Raw genomic sequence first — 7,828 nt, forward strand, 5'->3', positions numbered from 1 at the left:
GGAATTGCTTTTATTTTTTAAGAAAAAAGTTCTATTTTTTGAACTTTGAGTTACGCATATTTTAAGTGAAGACTTAAAAGAACACATTTCTCTGGCACAGTTCTTTATTGACTAAAATTCATTAAATTTTAAAAATATATGAGTAAAAATTATTAAATTAGGAGTGAGACTCATGATTTTAAATAAATTTTAGCTTAAAATAAAAAGTATATTAAAGTGATAGCACATTTCCTTATGAGTGTTAAAATTGAACTAAATTATTTTCAAACTGCCAAACTGATCAAAATAAATAAATAAATTCAATTAAACCAAAATAATTAAGAACTGAAAAATCATTTTTTACTGTAATTTGATTTTTGTTTTCAGTTCTGATTGTTAAAATCGGATAAAATCAAACTGAACCATACTTGTATATTCATATATTAATTTTCCTATAATATTCCTGAATAAACAATATTTTTTCTTTAATTTTACTATAAATTACATAAATATGTGGTGCTTTTATCTATTCTAGACTTTTACCCTCTTAATATATTTTCTTTATTTTTTATCAACAAATTCATCAATTTTTTACTATTTTACCACTTTGATTAATGTCTCTTCTCTTGTTCTTTGTTTTTCTAACAATTATAAAAATAAAGTAAAAAGGTTTGAGTAAAAATTGATATAAAAATTAAATTTAGAAAACAAATGTTATGTAAAAATTGATTTAAAAGATTAGTTTAGTTTGACTTCAATATTACATTTAGTTTCGATGATTTTTTATATAAAAATAAAACCAAACGAAATGTAATTTGTTTATCTTTAAGCTTGAGTGTATGTTTTAATCATGTTAGATCTTGTATCTTTTTATTAAAATTTTCATGCAAATTGAGGTCCCATCTATTCCTTGAAACACCTAATTGAGACCAACAAAGAAAAAAGTGCTACAAGGTCGACGAATATTGTTAATTTAATGCATTTTAACCATACATATAATAATAAAAATATATACATTATAGATGGATTTATAGGCCCTCTCCTAATTCTAAAGAGGATTCTAAGAGGTTTTATTTATTATATATTTTTTGTTTGGACACTTTTTTTTTCCTTCCACTACTACGATTACTATAATATCCTTTTTTTCTTTAAATAATTTCCTTTAAATAATTTACATTATTAAAATATTATTAAAAAAATTAGTAATAATTTGTATAACTTTGCAAAAATGGTACAATATGGGAATACCAATTAATAAAATTTAGCAAATTTATCAAATTCAAAATTTGTTTATCAATGAAATAAGATACATCAAAAGATTTATACATCTATTACATTTAATTTAATTATATCTGAGCAGTTCCTTTTCTATAATCTTTGACGAGTATGACCTAGAATGGATCAACCATCTCTGTCTCCTTTCTTTCATTACTTGAAAATATTAGTAAGGGTGAGTATTTCTCGTCTCACTAAGTCTCTTTTATTATAAATTATCTTAAAAGAACTAAAGTTATTGCCTAATATCCTATTCAAATTCATTACTAATAGTGAACAACTTATATTGAAACTTATCATATCCAAGCACATGCAATAAGGCAACCATCAATTAGAGCATATACAACAATTCAATCATTATACATACATTTCTATATTGACTTGTATGTTATTATACACGTATCATATCATTTTAATTAATATGTCACAATACAAGTGTCCCAGTCACACCCGTCGATGTACTACAACATATATTATAACAACATACGATACATATATTATAATCATACATATTCTATACCATATCACATCTATAACACTTTTCATAATAATTGTCCCTGGGAGCCCTTGAAGACTTCCTAGTATGGATAGCTGTTGGTTAGCCGAAATATCACAGATACACGTGTGCCGTCTCGGCCCTTTTTAGCAAAGGTATAATCAGGAGTTTCATCAGGAAATGAGGGTGTGGCCTGTGAATGTCTATTTTTCATCAAATTATTATGCACCCTTTTATCATTAGCATTCACCATCCTCATTTCCTCAAGATTTTCCAAATCTTCTCCGAACTCTATACCTCCAGTGTATCTCTATACTATCTATACTTGTTCTTTTTCTCTTTCTTAGCATTTCTCATTTCCATATTCTTTTATCAATCAACATGTTATAATACGTGAGCTCTGATTTATATAAATCCGTGAATCACAATATATTCTATAATACACCTTCAACGTACTATAATATATATCGTAATTACCCTTTCAAGTAATTCTAACTCACGCCTCATAATCATGCATCTCATTACTTCTCTTTCATACATCACATACTTTCAAAATCAATCAACATTTCAATTATTCATGTGAACTTAATTAATCTGAATACATTCTAACTATCAATTCATATATATACTTATTGCATCATGTCAGTCTAACATAGAAAGTTGTCAGTACAATATATTAGTCTACCACAAATCTCACAACATACAACCAAACAATATGCTGAAGGTTGGACACCTTCAGACTCAATCCAACTCGTGCAATTTTATAATAATTCACCAAAGGTCATATTTTCTCAGTGTCAATAGAATCTTCTAACTTAGAGTTCAGTATTTTCTGTCTTTTATTACTTAACTCCTATACATCTCAAGTAACATAATTATAAATTTTCTTAATGTTGTTGTAGCTCATGACTTTTGATAAAAAAAAATTGATTATAGTAATTTCAAATAAACTCATAACCTTTCTTTATACTAAAAAAATCCACTTTTACCATATAGTTTTATAAATTTTTTTATAGATTATTACTAAATAGGTTGCTTTAGCTCTCATGGGGTCACTACATATAAAACTAAAAGTATGGCTCAGAAATACTCCCCTTACCTGGAAATGGATTTCAAAAACTATGTTCTTCGTGTGCTGTAAAGAGAAATTCCACGTCTTGATCTAACATACTACCAAAGACTAGAGTTATTCTTAACATCACAAGGTATATTTCTATTATAGAAAAGAGAAAAGAGAAATAGGAAGGAGATCCAAGGGATGAGCTCTAGAAACTTACTTAGATCCGAGAAGAACGAATATTTGAACTCAAATCTGAAGGAGATCCAAAGTTATTGGAAGTTTTCTCTGAGAAGGGAGAGGGAGAAAACGAAGAAGATGGAGAGGGATACGTGATTTGGTTGAAAATTAAGATTTTAGGACGAGAGTTCTTTAAATATCTCTTAAACTCGCGACTTTCTTCCTTTGTTGTCTGTCATTCTAACTACAGTGAGAGGGCTCCAGAAGGTTCAATTTTCACCGTCTCATTCTTGCTACAGTGAGATTTGTCTCGCTACAGCGAGATATTCTACAGTTCACATCAGTTAAACACTTCTAATTTCAAATAACATGCACAAACAACTAACATTAATTGCAATAATTATAAATTACAAAATGAGAATGTTACAATTACTCTCCTTCTACTTTTTTTTTCTATAATCTCACCAAGTTTTCTTTAATTATGCTTTTTTTTTTCTTATTTTAAAGTTTGTTAAGATCATTCTTAACTTTGATTCATGACAAAATATACCTTTATTGGTGTTTATTTAAAGTCTTACTTTACTATTTTAGTACAAAATTTTATTTTTAATATTGTTTACTTATTTTGAGTGTGCATGCTCTACTATGTAATGATTATGTATTAAGGTATTATTGTATCACTCTTTGAGCATTATAATATTGGATTATTTTAATAATTCATGTAGTGGCTTATGTAACTTATAATTCGACTACAATTAAAAATTTAAAGTGATGATTGTTAAATATAAAATATTAGAATTGTAAAGGATATAATTAGAAATACAATTATGAGGAAACTCTATCTTACGATCTTACTGTCTTACGGTATTCAAAATAAAAGAGTGGTTATCAAAATAAGAGTTACATTAATTCTCTATCTTACGGTCTTACGGTATTCAAAAAAGAACTTTTCTCTCAACCATCAGAGGGGAGCTAAAAGAGGAAAGAAAAGTTGAAAAAAATATCAAGAGCTCAAGAACCTCAAAAAGGAGATCACATTAAAGCATAATGAATTAGGTTAGTGCTCTCTAAACCCTTGATAGTGAGAGAACTTGTATGTTGTGTGAGAACCATGTAATTCAAGATAAATGAGAATAGTAATTTTATAATGGATTAAAATCTAATAGTTGGTACTAAAGTCTTGTTGTGAATTTTGTGATTCTTTGTAAAGGATTAGTTCTCCATTGAAGTTTTCCCTAAATTGCATTAACCTTAGGAAAGGAATTTTGAGGATTAAAGTTAGCCAATGACTATAATTATGAGATTGATTGTCATTAATTTGATGTTGTATGATAGTTTAGGATTTAATAAATAAAAACCCTAAGGTTTTAGAAGTTAAAAATGTTAGGTATTAAATCTGTAAAGTGATGAACATGAAGGTTTCCAAAGTCTAGACTATAACAACACTTATGCATAATTGAAGCATAATAATGCTTCAGTGTAAGCACATTCATACTTCCTGGTAAGCACAACCGTGCTTCATAGTAAGGGATGCTCACCCTTACAACTATTTTAAGGTAAAGAAGGTTGATCAATTCTAGGGTTATACTTGCAAGTAATGGTAGGAAAAGAAACTGTTCTGCAGAGTTTAATATATTTAAGGAAGAATTGTAATAATATTATTGAAAAAGTTTTATTCAAAATTATTTGTCATATGTAATTATATGTGATTCTAATGAAAATTTTTAATTAGAAATTAAAGTGTTTTGATAAATTTACTGAAATGAATTATTCAGAAATGTATGTGTAATATTTAGTAATTAATTGTCAATAAACCATTTCAACTTTTCTTTATATTGTGAATTGAAAATCTTTAATGTGTATGTGCAAATTTTTAAAAGTTTACTCAATTTCAGTAATCCAAATCTTACATACACGAAATCTTTTCTACATTCATTTATCTTTTACTTATTTTACTCAAATAATTGATGATATTTTTATAGTTATATTAAAAAAATAATTTCAATAAATATGGGATATTACAAATTATGTATGAATACTTGATATTTTATCATAATGTTATGTGGCCAGTTTTGTATGCGAGTTTGGTCGTTGACATGATTAACTATATTATGAATATGTGTTATGATGTACCAAATTGAGATGAAATAACTACTGAACGTGGATGTTATAGGAAATTATTTAACTGTGATCATGTTTATAGGTGCTACGAGTAGAGATAGAAATATAGATATATTGTATGCGTTAGAATTGCTCTACTTGAACGATTGAACTAATGAATGTACCCCACTTTTCATGTGTTGAATTTGTTTTAAGTATATATATATATATATATATATATATATGGCTGTTTTTACAACTATTGATGGCAAGAAAATCATAGTGAAGCGCCATATTCATGTATTCTATATGAGATTTGATTAAACCTTTAAAAGAAGGGATTGTATTGTAAAGTACTAAAATAGATGATGCTTTAATTCATAGCATGTTGATGTGCTTGATTCCTATATGTGAATTTTACTCTTGGTGGATAGATTATGCACATTAGCTTTCTCCTCTAATAGTTAAGGAGATTAGTGTGATAAATGTGTCTTGACACCATGTGTACGATTTTAATAAGTCATAAATCAAGTGCACCATATATTGATATTTGTATAATTTCAATGTCTTAGAGTTGCTTATTTTTAATAGATAATTATTTATAATAAATCTTATTTAATATAATTTAAAATTTTTAAAATTGATATAATAATCACCTTATATATGCACCATCTTTTTTATTATCCGTCCAAATTTAAAGCAGTTACAACTAATCACATAAAATGAATATTGTAAAAGCAAAACTCACTAATTCATGAAAACATGTTTATTTATTTTCTATGCCTAAAACTGGATGATATAAATCTTAATAAATGAGTTTATAAAAAATTAAGTCACCTAAAAAAATGTGAATTTTTATTTTTTAAATGAATGTTTGGGAATGAATAAAATGAATGCCAGTACACATTTAAAGGGTAAATCGAATGTTTAGCAATAATATAAGCAATCTTCAACATTAAATCTAAGAAAAAATTAAGTTTTTATTTTTAATGTGAAAGAGAGTATATAAACATATGTTATATTTTATTTTCACTATACATTCTCAGTCCTTTTTCTTAATGGATTATAATGATAATAAATCGTAGTAAGTTAACAATTTTAAAAATGTAATAATCACATTTATTTTATTCAATTTTAAAGTAGATATAACTAATCACATTAAATGTTTATTGTAAAAGTAAAGCTCACTAATTCATTGAAATGTGTTTATATTTTTTCATGCTTGAACATAGACGATATATATCATATAAGTAAAATAATAAATTATAATTCATTAGATATAAGTTAAATAAAAGGCTTAGATCGAATATAATAGTTTTTATACTTACACTAATGTAAAAAGATCGTCCCTCTATATATATATAATGCTAGTCTATTTATTATTTTTTAAAATTTTATTTTAACTATTTGATATGTAACATAAAGAGATCATCTTAAAGATTTAATGACATATTTATTACTTTTCATTTATTATCTGATACATCTTTTTTATTAATATTTTTATATCTTACTTTTTTATGATTTATTTAAATATAAATTTTATAACTTTTATAAAAATATATTTATTTATATTATTTAATAACTTATTTATAAAGAAATTTAATAATATATTAAATATTTTAATATAAAATAAGCAATTAAAAATACTAATATACCAAATTAGACTTTAAAATTATTAAATAATAATAATAAAGGATTTGACCCTAATAATATTGCATTTATTTCCCACATGTTCTTAAATAACCTCAAGCAGGGTGTTGCTCTATTCCACATTACCCCACATAAGTAGAAAGAAGAAGGAGATCTTCACAGAATGATTATGAGAATCATCCGTCTCCTTCACAGAATGATTATGAGAATCATCCGTCTAAGCTCATTCTTAGCAATTATATGCATTGCTTTCATTTTTATTTCAGGTAAGAAAATTAGGTCCATAACTCAATTAAATTGCATTATTATTGAAATATACAGTAATTTATATAGGATTCTGATTTTCCCATCAACTAGAAAAACAAATTATTTTTCATTCAAGTTGTTTTAGCACAATGTGTTGGTGTTCTTAAATTAACCATTTCTTATTTTGCTATTTTTTTTCCTGATTACTAGAAGTTTCCCAATTTATTTGAATTCTTTCCATGGTTTAGAAATTGTTTAATGTACTTCTTAAAAGTCTTTTGTTTTTAATTTCAATTTTATCCTACTCGGATCCTTTTTCTAAATAGTTTTGGGAAAAATTTACTTTGATTCTATTATAAGACACCTCTAATTTGTCTACTGTATTCATTTTTTTTAATAAAAATTTCCTTAATTAAAAGAATTAAATTATTGCATTTATTTTTATTTATCTGTCAAGTGACAATTGACATTACTTCTTTATTGAGAAAAACTAAAATATGTAAATTATTGAGCGTAAGAGGAGTGAATGGTTGGTCACTTTGCGAAGAGTTAGAGAGTTGTCTAGATCACAAAGCCTGTTTCCAATATTGTTTAAGGTTGGCCCATTTGGGGTATCCTTTTAAGGGTGGCACGTGCACTGAACGTGGATATCAATGTTGCTGCCTATCAAGGACTTAGTCTCCATAATTGCTATATTCTCTGATACACCTAGCTTCGAGGGTAGGTAACCTCCAGAAAAGAAACGAGGAAGAGGGAGAGAGAAATTCAAAGAATCAAAGAGAAGATTTGGAATCAATTCATTCATGACCTTACACCAAAAGTGAGTAGCACATATATAGTTGGTT

This window comes from Abrus precatorius, unplaced genomic scaffold (assembly GCF_003935025.1).
Source record: "Abrus precatorius isolate BTA unplaced genomic scaffold, Abrus_2018 Scaffold9, whole genome shotgun sequence".
Lineage (NCBI taxonomy): Eukaryota > Viridiplantae > Streptophyta > Magnoliopsida > Fabales > Fabaceae > Abrus > Abrus precatorius.